The 22,741-nt window shown below is 37.2% G+C and overlaps 1 protein-coding gene across 2 annotated transcripts in view; it reads left to right on the forward strand.

Moving 5' to 3' along the window:
• The window catches only part of LOC109099814 (zinc finger protein 469-like), a 248,013-nt gene that overhangs the window by 59,000 nt on the left and 166,272 nt on the right, over positions 1-22,741 (forward strand). The gene's annotated exons all lie outside the window — the stretch shown is intronic.

A 22,741-nucleotide genomic window follows, 5' to 3' on the forward strand; every position in this document is an offset into this window, starting at 1 on the left:
GTGCTGATGATGTAAAGATTTGGCTGTACGCTGCTATAAGCTTATGAGCCAGTCAGTCCCAATCAATTTACTCTCCTCTTAGTCCAGTTAAACTTTCACACACACGGCGTAATGTTTCTGGCCACAATGGCGTAATGCTGGCTGTTATGGTCTGGGGCACACAAAGAGAACGGCTTCTCCATTTGGACGCTTGCACATTGTTTTGGTGGCAGTGTGATACTGGGGTCACTGAGAGCTTATGGTTTAGGGAGGAGTTGCCTGAGTTAATGGGACGTGTAGTCTGAAGACACAGTAGTTAGACTATACAGAGGAAAAGAGAAAGAGAAGTAAATAATGTGACTTAAGGACTGTTACACATCATCACATGTTTTTTTTCTTTTTTTGTGTTTGGCACATAGGGCCGGCACTACAGGTTGTAATTTTACTCTACCCTGCATGATTATAAACAAATCATAAAAATTCTGTGTAATTGGGTAAATATTTCTGTTCAGTTTTAGGTATTTTACCCTTCTTTGTTTATTTTTGAATAAATTTAACTCTGATGGATAGCAGAGTTGATTATTTTTCATTGTTTTTAAATTTAACTCTGGAGGACTGCAGAGTTGATTATTCTGTCTGTCTATAGCTTTGTCTATCTGTCAGCCTGTCTATAAGTCTGTCAGCCTGTCTATAGCTCTGTCTGTCTCTAGCTCTGTCTATCTATAGCTCTGTCTGTCTGTCTGTCTGTCTGTCAGCCTGTCTATAGCTCTGTCTGTCTATAGCTCTGTTAGTCTGTCAGCCTGTCTATAGGTCTGTCTGTCTATAGCTCTGTCTGTCTGCCTGTCTATAGCTCTGTCTATAGCTCTCTCTGTCTGTCTGTCTGTCTGTCAGCCTGTCTATAGCCCTGTCTATAGCTCTGTCTGTCTGTCTGTCTGTCTGTCTGTCAGCCTGTCTATGGCTCTCTCTGTCTATAGCTCTGTCTGTCTGTCTGTCTGTCAGCCTGTCTATAGCTCTGTCTGTCTATAGCTCTGTCTGTCTGTCTGTCTGTCAGCCTGTCTATAGCTCTGTCTGTCTGTCTATAGCTCTGTCTGTCTGTCTGTCAGCCTGTCTGTCTATAGCTCTGTCTGTCTGTCAGCCTGTCTATAGCTCTGTCTGTCTATAGCTCAGTTAGTCTTTCTGTCTGTCTGCCTGTCTGTAGCTCTGTCTGTCTGTCAGCCTGTCTGTAGCACTGTCTGTCTATAGCTCTGTCTGTCAATAGCTCTGTTAGTCTTTCTGTCTGCCTGTCTATAGCTCTGTCTCTCTGTCTGTCTGTCAGCCTATCTATAGCTCTGTGTGTCTATAGCTCTGTCAGTCTGTCTGTCTGTCTATAGTTCTGTCTGTCTGCCTATGGCTTTGTCTGTATCTACCCTGCATGATTATAAACAAATCATAAAAATTCTGTGTAATTGAGTAAATATTTCTGTTCAGTTTTAGGTATTTACCCTTCTTTGTTTATTTTTGAATAAATTTAACTGATGGATAGCAGAGTTGATAATTTTTGATTGTTTTTAAATAAATTTAACTCTGGAGGACTGCAGAGTTGATTATTCTGTCTGTCTATAGCTCTGTCTATCTATAGCTCTGTCTGTCTCTCTATCAGCCTGTCTGTCTGTCAGCCTGTCTATAGCTCTGTCTGTCTATAGCTCTGTCTGTCTGTCTTTCAGCCTGTCTATAGCTCTGTTAGTCTGTCTGTCTGCCTGTCTATAGCTCTGTCTGTCTGTCTGTCTGTCTGTCTGTCTGTCAGGCTGTCTATAGCTCTGTCTGTCTATAGCTCTGTCTGTCTGTCTGTCTGTCTGTCAGGCTGTCTATAGCTCTGTCTGTCTATAGCTCTGTTAGTCTGTCTGTCTGCCTGTCTATAGCCCTCTCTGTCTGTTTGTCTGTCTGCCTGTCTATAGCTCTGTCTGTCTATAGCTCTGTCTGTCAGCCTGTCTATAGCTCTGTCTGTCTATAGCTCTGTCTGTCTGTCTGTCTGTCTGTCTGCCTTTCTATAGCTCTGTCTGTCTATAGTTCTGTCTGTCTGTCTGTCTGTCTGTCTATAGCTCTGTCTGTCAGCCTGTCTATAGCTCTGTCTGTCTATAGTTCTGTCTGTCTGTCTATAGCTCTCTGTCTGTCTGTCTGTCTGTCAGCCTGTCTATAGCTCTGTCTTTCTGTCAGTCTGTCTATAGCTCTGTCTGTCTATAGCTCTGTTAGTCTGTCTGTCTGCCTGTCTATAGCTCTGTCTGTCTGTCTGTCTGTCTGTCAGCCTGTCTATAGCACTGTCTGTCTACAGCTCTGTCTGTCTATAGCTCTGTTAGTCTGTCTGTCTGCCTGTCTAAAGCTCTGTCTGTCTGTCTGTCTGTCAGCCTATCTATAGCTCTGTCTGTCTATAGCTCTGTCAGTCTGTCCGTCTGTCTATAGTTCTGTCTGTCTGCCTATGGCTCTGTCTGTCTGTCAGCCTGTCTATAGCTCTGTCTGTCTATAGCTCTGACTGTCTATAGCTCTGTCAGTCAGTCTGTCTGTTTATAGTTCTGTCTGTCTGCCTATGGCTCTGTCTGTCTGTCAGCCTGTCTATAGCTCGGTCTGTCTTTAGCTCTGTCTGTCTGTCTGTCTATTGTTCTGTCTGTCTGCCTATGGCTCTGTCTGTCTGTCAGCCTGTCTATAGCTCTGTCTGTCTGTCTGTCTGTCTGTCTGTCTATCGTTCTGTCTAAATAGTTTGTCAATAATGCAAGAAGACAATAACAGAGTAATTTTTCAGCTAAAGTAAGTTCATTGATGATTCAGTGATGTCATCATTCAGTTCAGCTCTCTTCAAATAGTGTCTGTGCAATCAGTAAACCATCCCCAACTAAGCAAGCCAAATGCAACAGCGGCTAGGAACCAAAACTCCACCGGCGACAGAAATGGAGAAAAAACCTTGGGAGAAACCAGGCTCAGTCGGGGGGCCAATTCTCCTCTGGCCAGACAAAACCAGCATTGCTTGTTTTAATTCCTGCTTGCAACAGAGGTGCAGAGGTCTTGTCTGTTTCCCGTGGTCTTGTGCCGCACCTTGGGGTGCATCTAGTTGACTTGGTCTCCGCTGACATTCAGGGCTGTAGAGGTTGTCTATAGGTGCTGGACTGGATATGTATGGCTACGGTGACCTCGGAACAGGTTTCCTCAGTAACGGCTGTACACAAAGCGCTGAACTCACAAATGCTGCTTTATCAGGCATATAACATGCAAGATGAAATTAACATCATGACATCTAAAATTTTCTAAAGATAATTAGATTCCATCAGAAATACAGTGATTTAAAAACACCCACGCCTCGTTTAGATTTTTAAATGTGCAGTAAACATGCAAAAATTCTGATCTGAGCATCCCTAGTAGATGCCATTCTTCTAAGATCTAGTACATCAGATGATATGGGAAGTGTTCCTGGTTCTGGTTGACCTAATTAATTCAGCATAACAGTCCTTTAACAGATTTGAAGTATAGAAATGTGTTAGTGTGTTATGTGTATGCCAAGTTAAAGAGATGGGTCTTTAATCTAGATTTAAACTGTGTGTCTGCCTCCCGAACAACACTAGTCAGATTGTTCCAGAGGAAAGGATCTGCCGCCCGCAGTTGATTTTGATATTCTAGGCATTATCAAATGGCCAGAGTTTTGAGATCGCAGTGGACTCGAAGGAATATAATGCTCTATGAGCTCGCTCAAGTACTGAGGAGGTAAACCTTTCAGGGCTTTATAAGTAATTAGCAATTCTTTTACTCTGTCTGTCTAAGTCTTGGGCGATATGCTTTGTAATCATATCGTCCTATCATCAGCCTGTGAGATCGCTGATACACAATATTATCATGCTAATTTATTTATTTATTTACTTACCTAGTTTCATAGCAGGAGAGTTCAGGTTCTTTATTGTCATTGTTACAGTATAAATAAAAACGAGATAACATCAGAGCAGCCTAAAATGTAAAAGTGCAATAAGAGTCCAATTTGTCTCAGCAGAGACATAAAAATTATTGTCCATGTGAAAAATATATTGTGGATTGTGGGATGTAGTGTAAATACTACAGAATGCATAGTCCAGTTCTCAGCTATTGCAGTCGTGTAGAAAAGTGTGGTTTATGTGATGAGCTGTAGCAAAGAGAAATTCAAGAGAGAGAGATTAGTTAAGACAAAAATAAACCAAGAGACAGCAGATGAGGAGACAGAAAAACAAATTTAACTACCCAGAGTCTGCACAAAAGAAACATACATCTTTCCACAAATACACTGAGAAAAGACAAATAAATGAATGTTCTTACAAATTCTAAGCATGCTAGGACATCCAAATTTCCCCTTATGTGAATGATGAATGATTTCAACACTAGGAGACAAAGAAAGCAAAGGGATTAGTTTGAGTTATTTGTCTTTCAGCAGAAGCTTTTATCTTAAGAAACTTACTGGAGGAACCTCAGGTTAAACACTCCATTCAAATTGTTGTGCTGTATGTCTTTGATTCAGCAAAAAGAAACAGCTCAAAAGATTCACTCATTTGGGAATTGAACTTAAGTGGTCACACGGTATGTTTTTGATTCACTAAAAAAAGTAGCAGCTCATAAGATTCATTCATTCATCACATTCGGACTACAGTGGTTACACTGTATCTTTTCTGTATTCACTTAAAAGATCCGGCTCATAAATTAATTTTGAAACAAAACAGATCTCAGTTACCAACCCTGATTCTATCAAGAAAGTTTAGTGACATTGGCAGTAGGCTACAGAGATTTGGTGTCGGTGGGATTTCTGACGTTTTCCTTTTTTTTGTGTGTGAGATTCACCCAGATCGTCTCATTCTCTGCAGTCTTTACATTGCCAGCCCAGTTCTAAACCAGAACTAGTTACACAATGAAGTGGAGAAATGCATGAAAGAGCAAGAGATTAAGAGTATAAGTAGTGCAGGATGTGTCCTAAGCTCAGGCCTGAAGAGCATGTCTGTCTGAGTGCTCTTTCCAGGCTGGAAGTTCAGGATTTGGATGGAAACTGGGATAGCGTCCATTGTGCAGATCTGCATGATCCCTGCCAGAGCAATCAGCTATCAGAGCTCACACCAAAGTGCTACATTCCCCCCGTGTACTCAACAGGAGGGGGTTCGCACGGATTCCTCCTGCCCTTTGAGCCAGAATCCTGAAAAATCAAGGGAAATAAGCCCCCTTGTTTTCAGGAGCAGTTGCCAGATATTGTGTTTCGGTAAGAGCTTACAAGGAAAGTAAAGCCATATGAAGCAAATCGTATTAGCTTCTACCAGTATCCACTCCAGGGATGGACATAATACTGATGCATACCAATACAAATACATGTTTCCGATACTTTTGAAACCTCAGGTTTCTCACACAGGCAAATGCAGCACCTCCATTCCAACACTGAAATCACAGCTCATTTTCTTCAATATCAAGTGATTTGGTCTTTTACAAAACAATGACTGTGTGAAAGAATGCAAATTGAGCAAGACTTACATTTGTCATTTCATGGCTGAAGATAAGGAAATAACTTGGATAACTAGATAACTTTTTTCCCTTTGTATTCCCAAATTGCTAGTTTCTATTAAACAAAAAACTGTCAGATGTAATTTTGATCACTTTAACCATGCTTAACATGTGTTCACATTACAGTGCATTTTAAGATGTTTCAGACTGAAGATAGTTTAACTTTATTACACAGCACTGACAAGCAATTCAAATGTTTGTTTATTTGTCAGCTTCTACACATATCTTTTTATTTATGATATATTTAGAATATATTACAGTTGTAATTATTGTAATATAATATGTATTAATTTATTACCTATGACTTTAATATACAGAAAATAAAAACAATAGTAATAGTAATAATAATTAAAAAAAAATATGAATATAATAAAAAACAGAATAATAATATATAAGTAAGGAATAATTGAAGATTAATGTATAATAATAATGATAATAATATTTGCATCCAGGTATGTCAAAGTATTTCATATGGTGACAGTGGTGACAGTAGTGTTTTGATCATTTTTAATAACAATTATTTTTTCTTTCTAAATTTCAATATTTACATTTTATTTCCTCACGTATTAACTTAAGTTGCCTGTTTCATACATCCACATTTCAACCGATGACATCCTGCTTTAGGTAGACCACTATTTTTTACTAACTAACTTTTCCATTCCTCTTATGGTTTAAAAAACTACATAGATAAATAAAAAGTTCCACCTAAGTTATGCATGTTATTTCGTTATAGTTTGAATCTCAGATAAGAGGTAAATCAGCAAGTCACATTAAGTCCACATTGCCAAGCTCTTTGAGTTATGTTCAACATTGGCTTTTCTTGGAAGTCTGTTTTGCATCGACCGCACAGGCTGGAAAACACCCCCAGGCTTGGCATAACTGGTAGCAGAGCTGGTAAAAGCATTTAGGCTTTAACGCTTCATTGTTTGTGTTTCCAGAAGAAAGAAGAGCCTCCTTAGAGGTCACCCAGAGCGATGGACATTGCGCGTTTTAGCTAGACCATTGTGAACTGCTGCACTCGTTTTAACCCATTCACCAAAACGGCCCTCACCCAGCTTCTGTGGATGCTTATTTCATCTGATTCCTGTGTGGAAACAGCTCTTGAGCATCCCTGTGGTGACTTGATATATCTGTTAAACTTCTGTTCCTGCTGGGTAATGTCTATGCACATGTGTTTATAATGCATTTGCCCTATTTGATGGGTATTTTGAACTCATTTATTAGCTTGCTAGTTGTCACATTGATGTATCAAATCTGATATTTTAATCATTTCTCAACTCATGGTTCCTCTATTACTGGCCAGAGATCTAGACATTTACATAAGATATATCAGCTGTGTCCCAAAACCTAGTGAGCTGCCTATCTAGACAGCATTTTAATGCAACATAGTACACCTAACTGAAGACTTTTCAAAAGCTACACAGCAACATTATTCTGCCTTTTAAGATGCATCTTATGGTCAAATTCCAGGTCACCTAATCCCTTTTTAGAGAAAGCATCCAGAATGCATTGTGATGAACTTGATTTAAAAAATAAATTCAAAATGATGAGAGAAATGTTGAAAATTTTCTAATTTGGTACCAAAAAGTGTTCATATAAAGATTAGTTTAAATTAAAACTATGGAAGCTCGTTTCCACCACTGAAAACAAAATAAAAAGTTAATTGTGACTTATCTCACAATTCTGACTTTTTCCTTAGAATTGCATGATTTAAATTTGCAATTGCATGTTGAAAAGTCAAAATTGTGAGATATAAACTCACAATTGTAAGAAAATGTCAGAATTGTGAGCTGATTTTTCCCCCCTGTTAGAATTGGATTTTTAAATTCCCAATTAAGTCAATTGCGACTTAATATCTCGCAATACTAGCTTCAGAATTGCAAGTTTATATCTGACAATTCAGACTCTTTTCTCGCAATTCTTAGAAAAACATCACAATTGTGAGAAAAAGTAAAACAATCAGATCAAACAATACAGGGTGTTTACATGAGGAATGCTAAGCAGATGTAGCGATTAGCTCCATATAAAAGGATACAAATAGCATATTTCAGCAACATTATATGGTTAAAACACATATTAGATTGCAATCTGGAGTTATTACAAACACTCGATGGTGGTTTAAAGTGCACTGGTGTAAACGTAACCTCACATCTGTGGGGGTTGGACGTTCACACACACAGCCTCTTGTGTGAGCAATGTCTGTGGGAGAAACCGGCGTAAACTAGTGTTTTTCCTGGATGCTTTTATCAGAGCCAATCACCTGCATTTGATTTAGGCACATTAAGCATGCTGCATGCTTACTATCTACTTTTTATTTATCTGTGTAGGTCCATGGCAGCTTTCATTGGCCAAGGCCCACCCATGAGGCCGTTTGGCCGACATGTCAAACAACCAATCACAGTTTGTTTCGTTCAGCAGCACGTTTCGGGGTGTGGAAATGTCGCCACAATAACAGACCGGTGTATAAAACTCTCTGAGATATTTTAAAGATTCTGTGCCGTGAATATTTAAATATTTTACATACTTTTGAGAATCCAGCGTTTAGTTGATCCCGATAAGTGCTCATCGTCACAGTTGTAAACACAACGGCTTTCTTCTTCCATGAGGGGTTTGGCAGCACGGCATCTTTGTTTCCAGACGGAACGTTAAAGAACGCGAAACACACACGTCTCCCAGAAATCCTGTATGATTCAACCAATCCGATGACGACTTTGAAACTCCTGGAGTGTTTCCACTTCTGTGTGCAATATGCATCAGATGTTCAGACAACAGTCTGTGGGTGTGACGTCTGAAGCTGAGACTACATGCTTACTGACTCACTGACATTGACCAGATTGAAGGTATCGAAATTTGTTACCGAATGACAAGACATTTTTTGATATTCGATGGTATCGGGGCAATTCAGTCGATGCCTAAAAAGTATTAAATTCGATACCCAGCCCTATCTTTATGTGTGGCATATGGAGTTGTGGCCTGTGTTGAGCATCCACATCAGTCAGAGGTTTCATTTTGGTTTGGGATAGTGCCCATGTAGGGAGCTTGCATGGTTTCTCCATCCTTCATACCCCCCCAAGTAGCAAAAAGAGACATAGCTTGTTCCACACATGCTTTTTTCATTGTAGCCACTATCCAGACTTCATCTTCAAGAGAGAGAGCAGATACAGTGGCTTTTACTTCAATTTACATTATTCTACTGTGAAAGGCACCAGATGGGGAAAAAGTCCAGTTATGTTTTTATGAGCACTTTAGAAAAAGTACACTGGCAAAATATCTATAGTAATATGATGAAATATTTAATTGAATTATGCTTTTCTTTGGAATACTCATTTCTTTTTTTTTTCTTTTTTGTTGCCACATTGTGTAGTTACAACATCTACCAGCAGAGGCCATCAAGGCCATACTAACTATGAAAACCTTGACCTCTTGCCCTCATTTTTAACCCCTCCCCTCCAAACAATGGTTTCATTCTGGTATGCACCCCCCAGTAAATTCCCGAAGGATAACATCAAATCCCGTTTCACTCAGAAATATGTCAGATTACAGAAGTCAAACAGGTTGCTAATATTTCTTAATCTGAGGTGAGTTTTGTGGTCTCGCACTGTCTGTAAATGTTAGGGTTCATATTGCATATGCTTATTCTAGAAGTGTGTAAAAGGGTCACTTAGTGCGCACCGCATCAACGGTGGCTCATGTTGACACAGAGCTGGGCCCATTTCAACAAGTTATATGATATTCTAAGCAGATTTACAATGGGTAAACAAACACATTTGCAGAAACTGCATGCTGTACAGACACGAACATTCATTTTTAGTAATACTCAATTCCCTTAGCCCAAAACCAAAAATATAAACTGTACAGTGGGAACTCTCTGGGGTGCACGTTTGCAGGCTGACATATGGGGCACATGTACAACTATTGGCAACTGGGGGGGCAATTGCGGCCCGCTTGAGTTTGAGTAACAGATGCAGGCTACTTGGCTTGTGCGGGAGGGTTATTGAGGGCTGTAGACTGCGCGTGCGTCGTATAAAGTTGCCTGGGATTATCACAGGGCTGGAAGGTGCGATGTTGTTAATATGCCCTAATGGACCATGACTTCGGTTTGGGTCAAAACCTGATATGTCCACACTAAAAATCAAGAAACTTCACAGGCCAGTCAGTGGAAAAGCAAATAAAAAAAGCGAAGAAAACTCTGGCAAATGTCAAAGGCGCTGGCAAAATGAACGTTCTTGTTCATATAGTCCAAGTCTTGATTCTTCAGTGAAGAACTAGTTTTTCATCTTATATTATTCGGTTGCATTAAATGACATCAGTGTTCAATGTGCAGAGCAGCCAGCTTCATTGAACTGCTCTGTAATCTATCATCTGTTTGTTCAGCTGCTTTGCATGTGTGTCTTTCTGGATGGACCTACTTAGGGACAGCAGTCGCTACTGGAGCAAATTGGGTTTAATGTATGCTCGAGGCCTTTGCATTTTGTATTAAACTTCTTCAAATGAGGATTACAGTTTAATAGATGACAGTCTGGGGGTTTTATGTATCGACTGATTTACTAAAGTTGAAGGGTACAATGTTTTTCAACCACTAGTGGCACTAAATGCAACTGCAGAAATTATGAATACTTAGAGTTGTCAGCCAGCCTATGCTGGTTAGCTGGTCTTAGTTGGTTTAAGATGGACACAACCGGTTTAAGGTGGTCTCCCAGCCTGACCAGCTAAAGAAGTGGTTAAAAAATCTCTAAAACCAGACAGCTAAATCAGCTAAGATCAGCTAAAACTAGTCAACCAGCTTAGGTTGGTTTCAGTTGGGATAATAAACTAAGATAAACTGAGATGTAATTTTTTTGGGGGGAAGAAAAATCTGCATCACTTTTAAATACAAACAAAGCTTAATACTATTCATTCAGGTTATTTGTGATGGTTTAGACATGAAATACGGATCCATATACATATTAAGCATCTAAGAAATCCATGTAAGTTTGATTGCATTCAAATAAATGCTAAATGGGCAATTTATGCAAAGTACTACATCAAATTTAATTCTCAGCCTGTCGTAGCCAATTGACCCCTCGCAAAGACCCGCCCCCTTCATTACTGTTGATTAGTCCGACAAGCCATGGCGCTCTCACGCTACACATCATGTTCTCACACAGTGAAAAATACATCACTAAATAAAGAGAACACTGACAGTGTGCCGACACAGCATGTTATTTTGTCATTTTGTAAGAAATTCAAACAATAAATACCATTTTGTTGCTCTTTAATGTGTCGTGGCAGATCGCTGTAGCACTTCAGTTCAAGCGTCACGTGAACCAATCATCTCTCCCTCTTTAATACGTATAGCATGAAATAAACATGAATGAACATCAGAAGGTATCTTGCTTCAACTGCAGAAAGATGTCAATATACACCATTTTCTAAGCTCAAGTCCACCAACATTAATCTACTCTCCTGTCTGGTTTGTTTGTCGAACAAAAATGGCAGATTCGACATTATGATTGGTCAGATTGCCTATCAATCAAACTTCCTGCGAAGGGTCAGTTGAGTGCTTGGCTAGAAATTGTCAGCATCTCTTCATGGTGGAATGTTTACAGTGTCCATTAAGGTTATATTTCATATTGGTCATGTTTAATTATATCGTGAGTGTATTTGGATACCTGAATAAAACCATTTTGTGCAAAATTTGCTATTTCCTATGATACATATTTATACTCTCTCTTGTTACTGACTGATTTGGCTCAACTATGTTTATTTTTGGAAAAAAAGTGTGAAAAAAACTAATTTGAACATTTTTCAGTGTAAAGGTGTGACAATGGCAACATTTCTCAATCTAAAAAGGTCATTATCTATTGTCAATAATGTTGATGTATGAAGCACAGTTCAAACAGAAGAAACATTCATGCAACTGCAACTTTCAAGCAACTGTCTGTTGGTTAAAGCAGCAAATTCAACCAGCTGAAACCACTGCAAAATCTTCGTAGGGAATTTTTCATCCTTAGGCAAATTTCCTAATCGTGTAGATTCATTTCAAAATGGCTGGATTTCACCCTTGAAAATTTGCCCAACAACAGAAAATGTGACTGTAGCTTAAGTGTTGGTTCTGTAGAACACAAAATAACATATTTTGAAGAAATATGTAAATATGTTTTGTCCATATAATGAAATTCATTGGTGTCTAAAAGAAGAAGAAGTTATTATTTATTATTTTTTTTGGTATGACATGAAGGGTGAGTTAATTTTTGGGGTCAACTGTCCATTCCACTAATTTGGACACATCTAATGGTTCACATATTGATTGGACCCATGCATTGTATCAGCACGTTCAGGAGTCTGTGACATGGGTGGTTTCAGAAGTGCCTGAGTGGGAGAGCTGGATCTGCAGGCTGATATACTGTGTGTGTAAAAAGTAAAAAGCGTTAAGCAGAACACGAGCCAAGAGCATTAAAGCTGCTGTATATCTGGCAGGAGGACTGCCTTGCCTTCAGTCTTTCTCTTTGTCTCCCTTAAGAAGTTTTTCTAACAGAATAAGGGTCATAGTGCATCTATAATAGACACAATAGATTAATCACCAGATATGTGGTGTTCAGAACTTAGCGATTTGTTTTTGCAAGATGGAGAATTTTTTTTGTGGAAATTGTATTATTATAAGTTTTCCTGGTCAGCAGTATCTGGGAGGGCACTTTGCAATCCATAAAGTATAAGTTTGAGACATGGGAATGTATTCTTTGCTAAAAATCGCTGCTTGAATAGAACTCAATTATACTTGTGGTGCCATATAGACGTACGTGCCACAGACATACGTGCCTCAGTTATTTCCTTAATTTTTAATCATATAGACGTATGTGCCTCAGTTATTGCTGTTGTTGTTAAGCCACAGTTCAAACAATTATCATATAGCTGGCCTGTTTAATTAGAAGTATATGTATAATATAATCTGTATTACTGTTCTGAAGTTTGGGTGCTTTAAGATTTTTAAAAATATTTTTGAAAAAATGATCTCATACTCACCCAGGCTGCATTTATTTGATTCAAAATCCAGTAAAAAACTGTGATATTTAGAAATTTTATTACAGTTTAAATGTATTGTATCAGAATTGCGCTGATTTGGAGAGAGACAGAGGGGAGGAATTGTTGAATAAAGTCGTTATTTTTGTTTTCTTCGCGTACAAAAAGTATTCTCGTCGCTTCATAACGTTACGGTTGAATTGCTGATGGCAGATGGAGTATTCTAACGATGCTTTTCGTACTTTCCTGGACCTTGACACTGTTATTTATTTGGCAATCTATGGGACAGTCACAAGCCTCCCGGTTTTCATCCAAAATATCTTAAATTGCGTTCCGAAGACGAACAAAGCTTTTACGGGTTTGGAACGACATGGGAGTAAGTGATTAATGACAACATTTTAATTTTGGGATGGAGTATACCTTTAAGCTTAAAGATATTGTGAATAAGAAGCATGTTGCACATTTTAATTCACGTGGTGTGGAGTTATCCTGTCCATTAATGAAGATTAAGTGTGTTAGAAATACAATTTATTGAACTGTGACATTGTAAACATTGTATTTTACTCTGTGTTTTGTATTGCACTCTTTCTCGTTCTCTTCCACATGGTTTTCCCACCCCAATCCACTGGTTGATCCAGCTGAGGTTGCAGCTGGTGTCCATGTCTACTCAGCTCATCCCAAGAGCTGGCAGCCACACCTTACCACGATTCACATCTTCAGGGAAGCAATTCCCTCAGCAGTTTGCACGTCTATGGACATTACAGTTTGATGAGATTTTAATGCAGAGGAATCTCCAACATCCCATTAATTATGAATCACTGCATCTCCAACTCCAGATGCTTAAATTCACCTGCAGTTCTGCGATAAAGATGATAGAGGACCTACTCATGTTTTCGAACCTCCCATGGGTGCGAATGGAGCTATGGATGCACCATCTGAAATAATACATCACTGCTTAGCCTGCAGCCATTATGGGTTAATATCCTACGTGGGGATGTCAGATGAAAAACAACACTTTTGAGACGCGCACTTACGTCATGAGATGGTGCTCGGTTAGCACATGTCTTTGGAATAGGATTTTATGTAGAACATATGGAGCTATTGAAGTGAGGAATATTTCTGATATGACCGCTTTTATTTGTAGAAGAGATTGTCACTTTTTTTCCATTACCCGTCTGGTCCGTAATGGTGCCCTGCTGCGGTTTCGATACGCTTTAAAACTACAACTCCGTTTGTTAATAGAGCTCTGGGGATATGGAAAAACTCGTTATAATTTATGCGGAATTTGCTACGTTACAAGAAGTGCTGACATGTAGTGACATCAGATCTGTCGGGCCAGTGTTTTGGTATATGATATGACTGACTCGCCTCAGGACATAAATTTGAGGTAAAAGAAGCAAACTGAAATCTCTGCAGTCAAGTCATGTTAAATACTACAGAGTATTTGGAAGCGTCTCTGGAATTAAGTGTGTTGTCGGATATTCGGGGAGCAATGTGGGAAGAGAACATATTATTGAGGGATGTTACGCAAGGGGAAAATTGAGAGATTGTTTGCAAAAAAAAGAAAAAAAAAGAAAAGTTTAATAATTTTTGATAGTCAGACTGGGGATTCAGTAAATAAGAAAGAGCTTGTGGAAAGTTTTCGGAGCGCTTTGGCTTCTGGATTTGTGGTTCTATACTGAATGAATGGAAGTGATATTGACATGCTCGAGATGCGTCCATACGTTTTCATTTCATGCAGACCATGCTAGAAGAAAAGAAAGACTTCCATTTGAAGTCTTGCGTCCCACTGTGTCTTTTGCTCTGCTAATCGTATGTAAGGTATTCTTGGCTTTTGATGAATCCTGAATGTCATTCAAATGGCAAGCAAATGTCAAGGCTGGGAAACAGGTCACATATCCTATTCCCATCTCAAAGAAACACAAAGAGGTGCCAGCAGCTATGGAAAGAGAGCCAGTGTTTTTCTGGAGCTGGAGACGTTGAGGGCAAGTGATGCATGCACTCATCCCTCGGCTCTGACTTCTGTGGACAGGAAGGCCTGCTGAGCAAAGATGTGCCGTGGATGGATGGAAATAGAACATTTCTTCCCTCCTTCGACCCAATGGAAAACATACATGAAGGGAAAACAAATCCTGTATTGATTATGCCTTTAAAGTCCCAAATGGTGGCCTTTCATGACATTCATGCTTCTGTGACTGGCATCCTCTTTATGGTCTTTCTTATGGAGCTTGAGGGATTTATTGTGTATAGTAATACATAGCTATTAAATTTTTGGCCAACAGATGCAATAGTCGGGTTTTGGAAAATGAAAAGCCCATTCATTTTCTCCATAGGGCAAGTGATTTTTTACCATAACTTATAAACTGTTAAAGACAGACCTACTGTGAGCTGTGAAGTTAATTGAAAGTATATGCTTTTGTTGAAGCCATTAACCTCCTTTACTTTTGTTTTAAGTAATCAACTTTAATAGCAGAATTCCTGGTAGAAAAGCTACATTGGCCATGAAATCGCCACCAATCAGAGAACTGCACTGAGGAAGTCACACCAGAAGATCTGTGTAGCGTCTGCCAACTCCAATGAAGCACTGTGAATGATGCAATAGTGTCTAACTGCAAACTAATTAAATATTTGAACATATGTGCATGTTTTCAATCAACTTGAAATAAAATTGCTTCTATATATGTAATCAACTCGTTTAAATCAGTATTTGCCCATTGTTTTTAATTAGATTGGCATTCGCAGTGTTTCATAAGATTGTAGTCTTGAACCTTTGTCTTTCTGACTGATTTTCAAATGCATTTTTGCTTCAAATCAAATATTGCAATAATGCAATTCGCCTCATAGGTGGTTGGATTGGTTCATGGGTTGTAACTTTTTTTTAACAAAGACTCTTTTGAAATCCCTATGGAAAAACAGAATGGGAAAAATATTAACGATAAACTCGGTAGCTGAAATGGACAGGCACTGTTGAATTCTATATAATAAGCTGATAATTATTTAAATGTATTTTCAAATTTATATAAAAAAAATTCTAAATAAAATGCTAAAAACTAAAATTACTCAGTTAAATGCTACAAATTAATTTAGACACCACAACATTTTAATGTACAGTATAAAAATTGGATATTTCAAAATTTGCTAAAAATGGTATTTAACAGTGTTATTAAATTATTAGCATTTTAACGATACATTTTGAAATTAGTGTTAAGTGTGGTAGTGGTAGACAGCAAAGGTAATATAAATGTTAAAATAGACAAAACGAGCAGAACAATTTACCCTTCACCAGGAGTTTGATTGACAGGCGATCTGACCAATCATAATGCAGAATCTGCTAACAAACCAGACAGGAGAGTAGATTAATGTTGGTGGACTTGAACTTGAAAAATGGTGTGTATTGATGTATTTCCACGGTTGAAAGGGGTTGATACCTTCTGACGTTCATTCATGTTTATTTTGTGCTATAACTAGTAAGTTAAATGATATTTCAACTGAGGCGCTACAGTGATCTGACGACACATTAAAGAGCCACAAAATGGTATTTATTCTTTGAATTTCTTTAAGAAATGACAAAATTTGAAAGCTGACACTTTGTTTCATACCAGATTTAACCTGCACTGTCTTGTTTGTTGCCTCTGTGTCCTCTTTGCTATGTGATGTATTTTTTACTGTGTGAGAACATGATGTGTGGTATGAGAGCGCCATGGTTTGTCGGACGTAGCAACAGTAACTGGGGGGGTCTTTGCGAATGGTAAATTAAAAATCCAATAAGAACCAACACAAATAAGTGGGGGAAAAAACCTCTAATATTGACATATAACCGATATGCTTCTGATAAATTGTGCATTTCTAGTCATGTAATATCGGATTTATCTAAGTTTTCACAATCATTCATTCATCCATATTTGTTGATGGATGTATGTGATGAACTGTACTTTGGTCCAATGAAATTATACTGTGGGTGGGACTTCCCAACACATTAGTAATGAAAGTCAGATGGACCAGAGCTATCATGGTCTCGGTTGTTTGAGACTTAAATCTAGTAGAATACCACAAAAAGATCAGGGTTTCTCAGGTCCTCGCACCTCATCACTTCAGAAGAAAAACTGACAGAGCTTTTGTTATGCTCTTGTGTCCCTGTTGTGTCTTGGACGAGACGCTGTCCATAAGTGTCCTGACTGTATTGATTTCACAGAAGTTATGAAATCTTTTATTTATTATTTAATGATATTTTCACTACAATTACGTGCAGTCCCAGTCTCAAGACACACCCTGGAATGGAAACACAATGTTCAGATGCTGAGATGGATTGAGAGACTCATCAGAGAAAGACATTTGACATAGAAGAGGCCTAAAGCATATATTATGATCACTTCAACAGATTGACCACTGGCGCAACAAACACCTGACAACATTATGAATGTGCCTGCAGATCTCTTTAGGACCGCCTGCATGTGTTCACAGATGAATTTGGGCACCAGAGACGGCGGCGGTGCGTCAGGATTGTTGTGGAAAGTTTGTTCTGAACAGCAGAGCCAAAAACCGATGTCTTCTCCCACTTTGTACATTACGAAAGAAAATAGCGGTTGAAATATGTGACGGCTGATTTGAGGAAAGTGGATGAGGTTTAAGTGTGAGTGGAAAGAAGAACTGAACTTTTTCCATCAGACCGCTTCTCCTAATCCTGATGCGCAGCCACTGGAAGAAGCGGCTCTCCTCCGGACATGTGTTCATTATTAATCCAGGAACTCCTCACTTCACGAATCCTTACAGGTTCTGCTTCACTGTGGTATTATCCAGACTCCAGTTGAAGCATATCCCTTGTCATAAAATTCATGTTGTATCAGAGTCAAGCCTGGAGCTGATTTCAGATTGCCTGCTGGATTTCAGTTTCTTTGGGTCTTTATGAGCCATGGCTCTGAATATTATGTTTATGGCAGTCATTAAAAGAACTTTAATGCATCTGCGATGAAAATACTGCTGATAAAAGATGCAACTGGCAAATAGTGTCAATTATGTAATTTTGTACAGACATTACTTTCCAAATTAAAACAAAGCTTTTAAATGTTGGCGACTCGGATTGGTCTTGGATCGCGATCGAACAGAATGTGTTTTTGCATTCAGAGAATAAAAAAAAGAATTTAACATGACACTGAAACTTGAGCAAGATGGTCTAGATTTCTCACACAGGCCAGGTATTTTATTTTATTTATTTATTTATTTTTATTTTTATTTTATTTTTTTATGTTTGGGAAAAAAATCCCCACACTTGAACGATTCATCCGTTCCATTTTAGCTAATTAAATTAATTTAAACTAATAATAATAATAATAATAATAATAATAAAGTCTCTGGATACTGGTTTTGGATATTTAATTGTGCAGCTTATTTACTCTTTTTACATTTACAGTTTTTCCATTATCTAATGCTCACTTAAAGTTAATCTTTAATAATAATAATTTAATGACACTGTTAAACGTAATGGTGAATCCAATGTGAAAGTCCATGTGGCTTTTATTGTCCTTTTCATTGTCTCTTTTATGGTCTCTCACATAAATATACTCTGAATCCTCAGTCATTACTTTTTTCTTTTCCACAAGAAATAGTCATACAGGTTTAGAATGACATTAGCATAAATGATGACAGAAGTGTCATTTTTGTGTGCACTAAGTAAATGTAAACAGTCAAAAACAGTGTAAATGCCATTTTTCTTCTCAAGGTTAAAATAACATGGATTCATTTAGCTTTATATCAAAGGTAACTAGTGCAAGATGGTTTAAGTGAACTGTTCAAGTTTTGGCTTCAGTGTTATGTGACCGTCAGCTTCTCTGGACTCCATAAATATGCTCCCATTTTCGTTCTCGCCATCCAAAATTACACCAGTCTAATTCAAAACATGTCCATGGACTTTGTCACTGGATTGGGATTTTTTCCTCTCCACTGTGCTTTGGCCCAGACAGAAAAATACAACAAGAGAAGGGATCCTGGCATGGGAAGTTCATAGATTATTATTACCACTCATAAAGAACCAACACTTAATGCTGGACCGTAGAGCTGCTTTTTGATTGGCTGCCACACAGGCCCAAAGCAAACTGAGCTGATTAGTCTAATGCGTCTTTAATGTTCCAGAGAAATCTAAAGACAATTACTTCTGGAACTCTGTCTCTGTGTACGTCATTGCAAAAAGGCCAATAGAGTCTAAAGCATGGCGATACATAAATCAATAGCACTACAGACTTGATTCACCTTGTCAAAGACCGTGATTCATTCCTGCCTATGTGAGCTCTGCGTCCATGAATGGGGAGTATAGAGTTCTCCTCAAACAACCAGCTGTCCAGGAGCTTCGAGTGGCAGTTTAAATATACAGGGATATTCTCAAACAAACTTGTATGCCAAGGGCAACAGCTTTTAATTATTTATGTATTTTTTTGGGATTTCCTGTATATTGATAGATATGTTAAAACCTGTAGGCTGGATAGGAAGTGTGTGTGTGTGTGTGTGTGTGTGTGTGTGTGTGTGTGTGTGTGTGTGTGTGTGTGTGTGTGAGAGAGAGAGAGAGAGAGAGAGAGAGAGAGAGAGAGAGAGTGTTTGTGGAGACCAGTGGAGCGCTTGACTGGACTCTTACATGTAAACATGTAACAAGGTTTTTTCCATTTTTCCCCCATTATGCTCTTCATCTTTATCTATCTATCTATCTATCTATCTATCGATCTATCTATCTATCTATCTATCTATCTATCTATCTATCTATCTATCTATCTATCTATCGATCTATCGATCTATCTTAATATTAAGAGATGTTATAATAATAATTTTGTATAAAATAAAAATTAGTATTTTTTTAATTATACAGTAATTTTTAAATGAAAAAAATAAAAATGAAACATTATTTCAGCCAGGACCACTCTCTTTGATTAAAGTTATTGTAGAGGTCCTGAACATTATTTTGGCTGAAGGGTTCAGATTCTGAGCTGTCCACAAGCAAACCTCACTGAGGTTTAAAACCCCCAAAACCTAAAGCAATTACCGGAATTATTTTTTATATGCAACAAATATAAAATTCCATGCAGAAGTGATACAGGTCTGTAAATGAGACTGGATGATTAAGCAGTAATTAGATGATAGATGATTTCCGTGGATAAGATGCTAAGTGATCATAAAAAAATAATTTTATATTCTATAATTTATAAATGAAAAAAAAGTCTTCAAAAAAAATTATATATATATATATATATATATATATATATATATATATATATATATATATATATATATATATATATATATATATTATTATTATTATTATTATTATTATTATCAATGATGATGAGGAAGATGATAATTAATCGTTAAAATCATAATTCTAATACATTAGAATATTATTTTTAATCCTTAGAATAATGTTATAATAATAATAATAATTATTATTTTACAATGCTATTGTTCTAATAATACATTCGAACACGATCATGATGATAAAAATCAAAATAAACATATGAAAATAATTACAATATTCTAGAATTATTAATTAAATATTAACCAGTTTAACAGTGTATAGAATTGAATATAATAATAATTATATATTATATAAGTATATCATTTTTCTTACTAAACTTTTTTTCTTTTTTTTTTTTTTTGTATTTAGTAGTAGTAGTCGTCACTGGCAGAGGATGTGAAAATGATGTGAATGTCATGTGTGAACCTTTTCTGCACACACAGTATAAGAACGTGTATGCAGTTATTAAGACATGTGACTGTTTCATTGTGGTAGAATTCAAAAAGTATATGTTGTAAGTGAATGTGGTCTCTCTCTCTCTTATGCCATCAATAAAAATACCAAGAATAGGAGACTAGTTGACTCTAAGAAAGACGCTGAGACTTTTACTATAGCTCTGGTTATTGTTCCCGGCCCGTCCCACACAAATTTTGTGATAGCATTGTGATTTTTTTTATTTGTATTTATTTAATTTTTTTTTTTTTTTTTTGGTGTTGTTGTTCTTGCATAATGTCTGTTATGTTATTGAAGGAGACACATAGTTTCCACTCTGACGAATGAAATCGACTTGATACATTCCGTGGCATTGGCGTGCTTCTGACTTAGCGGTCTGAACCATCATTTCAAAAATGATCTTTGAAAAGCCTTTTTGAGCTGAAAATATATCACTTTCACATTTAATAGTGTTCTATGATACAAAACACAGAAAAAAATATATTTACTTTAACGTGCTAATTTTATAATGTAAATTATTTATGAATACGGCTTTAAATCACTACCATTAAATCTTCTGTTGACAGTTCAAACCCCAAGTTGGCATGATTTTTCTTTGGCTTCCCCATCTTTCTGGGCTTGAGGAAACTCTTCTCCCTGACTGAATGAAATCTCCACACGTTTATCATCAGTATGGGTTTGTAAAGACAAAGAACAACAGTCTGTTTTAAGAAAAAGTCCAAAATACTGAAGTAAACAAAAAAAAAATGTTTTCATGATTTAGTGCACTCTTAAAATAAAGGTGCTTCAAAAGGTTCTTCAAGCGATCCCATAGAAGAACCATTTTTGGTTCCACAAAGAACCATTCAGTCAAAGGTTCTTTAAAGAACCATCTCTCTCTTACTGACATAACGGTCAGAGGCGTAATTAAATGCATTTTTGGCTATTGTTTTTTGTTTATAATTAATTACACCTGTTAAATTACTTGAACCTGTTAAATTGAAACCTGTTAAATATTAGACTATAGAGATTATTGTTTCTAGATTCTGTAAACCAATGGCAAACAGACATCTTTTATTACTCAAAGAAGTCAGGGCCTCAGTCTGCTGTAATTGTCAAAGCATCCATCATCGACTAGAGCCAGAAAGAAGTGCACACCCGACTCCAACTAATATGTAGGTAGCCTCACGGACAGTAATGGTCCTTGACAGAGGGACACTGTCTCTTGGCATAAGGAATGCTGTGTTCAATATAGAGAGAGGCCTCTGACAGCGTCTCCTGTCAATCAAACTAGTCACGGAGCGATCAAAGAAGTGCGGTCAAGTACTTATGCAATGGCCTTTTCTCCTTTTCTTTCAGGAAAGACGTGCTGTCTTGCCCCCATCATGGATCTATTGAGTGCATGTGCTCTTTTGAGAGCGCGATGACTGACATGCCTGAGAAAGGCCTCACTGCCTATCACAACAGGAGGTCATGTCTGTTAGTATGATAGACTTGACTACTGGAAATATCATTTTGTGTAACGTTAGAGAGGTTATAAAACAACTAAGGAGTTGAGGAGTGATAAATGAAATGAGCACTTTTAAGAATATGAATATTAATATCTCACTGTGGGATGGTTTTAAAGTCAACACCAAATCGGCTATCAACCAATCAAAAATTAAACATTGTTTACATTTTATACATGTCCCTAGTCTTATTGGGCACAATTAATAAAAAAAAAAAAAAATGTTTGTTTTAATACTACTAAAACAACCCTGGGGCTACATGTTTTTTTTTTTTTTCACTAATTAAAAATGTATATGAAATAATAATAAATATGTATGAATTATAGTAATAATGTTGTTGTTACTAAATAAAAAAATATTAAACAATGTAGATACTGTAATATTTGCTGGAAAAAAACTATATATATATATATATATATATATATATATATATAATATATATATATATGTATATATATAAAATGTATGTATGTATATATATTCACTTGTGAAAGAACACGTGAAAGTGCCTTACTTCACTCTGAAACACACAATCCATATACAGTATTTGCTTAAATCTCAGCCTTTGTGATTTGATAATTGCACTGAGCCATAGTGTGATTATGTTTTTTATTTTGATGAAATGTGCCCCCTTAATAGTGAATTGCAGATCGTTTTTTGGCTGTGACAAACAATATCCTAAAGCATATTTAAAAAAGGGTTGTTCTGTATGTCCCGCTGCTTCTTCCTAAAGAAAAGTGTTCATCAAGTAGTTTCATGGTACCTTTTTCATTGAAATATCTCATTCTCACAGCTGCAGTGTTTTGCAGTGTTAAAATTCACCACCAAACATTCAGAAATCCTGTTTTCTGAATAATAATTATCAAGTTTTATGTGGCATGTGGAAATTTTATGGCTCTGCAATTTATGGTTGTTTTGTGTCAGAGCAGGGCAACAGCAGAACGTCCCTGCTGAGACAACATCCTCTGCCAGTTATTTTGGTTGATCAACTCATTTAAAAAGAGCTAAACAGACACTCAACAGT

Source organism: Cyprinus carpio, chromosome A25 (assembly GCF_018340385.1).
Source record: "Cyprinus carpio isolate SPL01 chromosome A25, ASM1834038v1, whole genome shotgun sequence".
Lineage (NCBI taxonomy): Eukaryota > Metazoa > Chordata > Actinopteri > Cypriniformes > Cyprinidae > Cyprinus > Cyprinus carpio.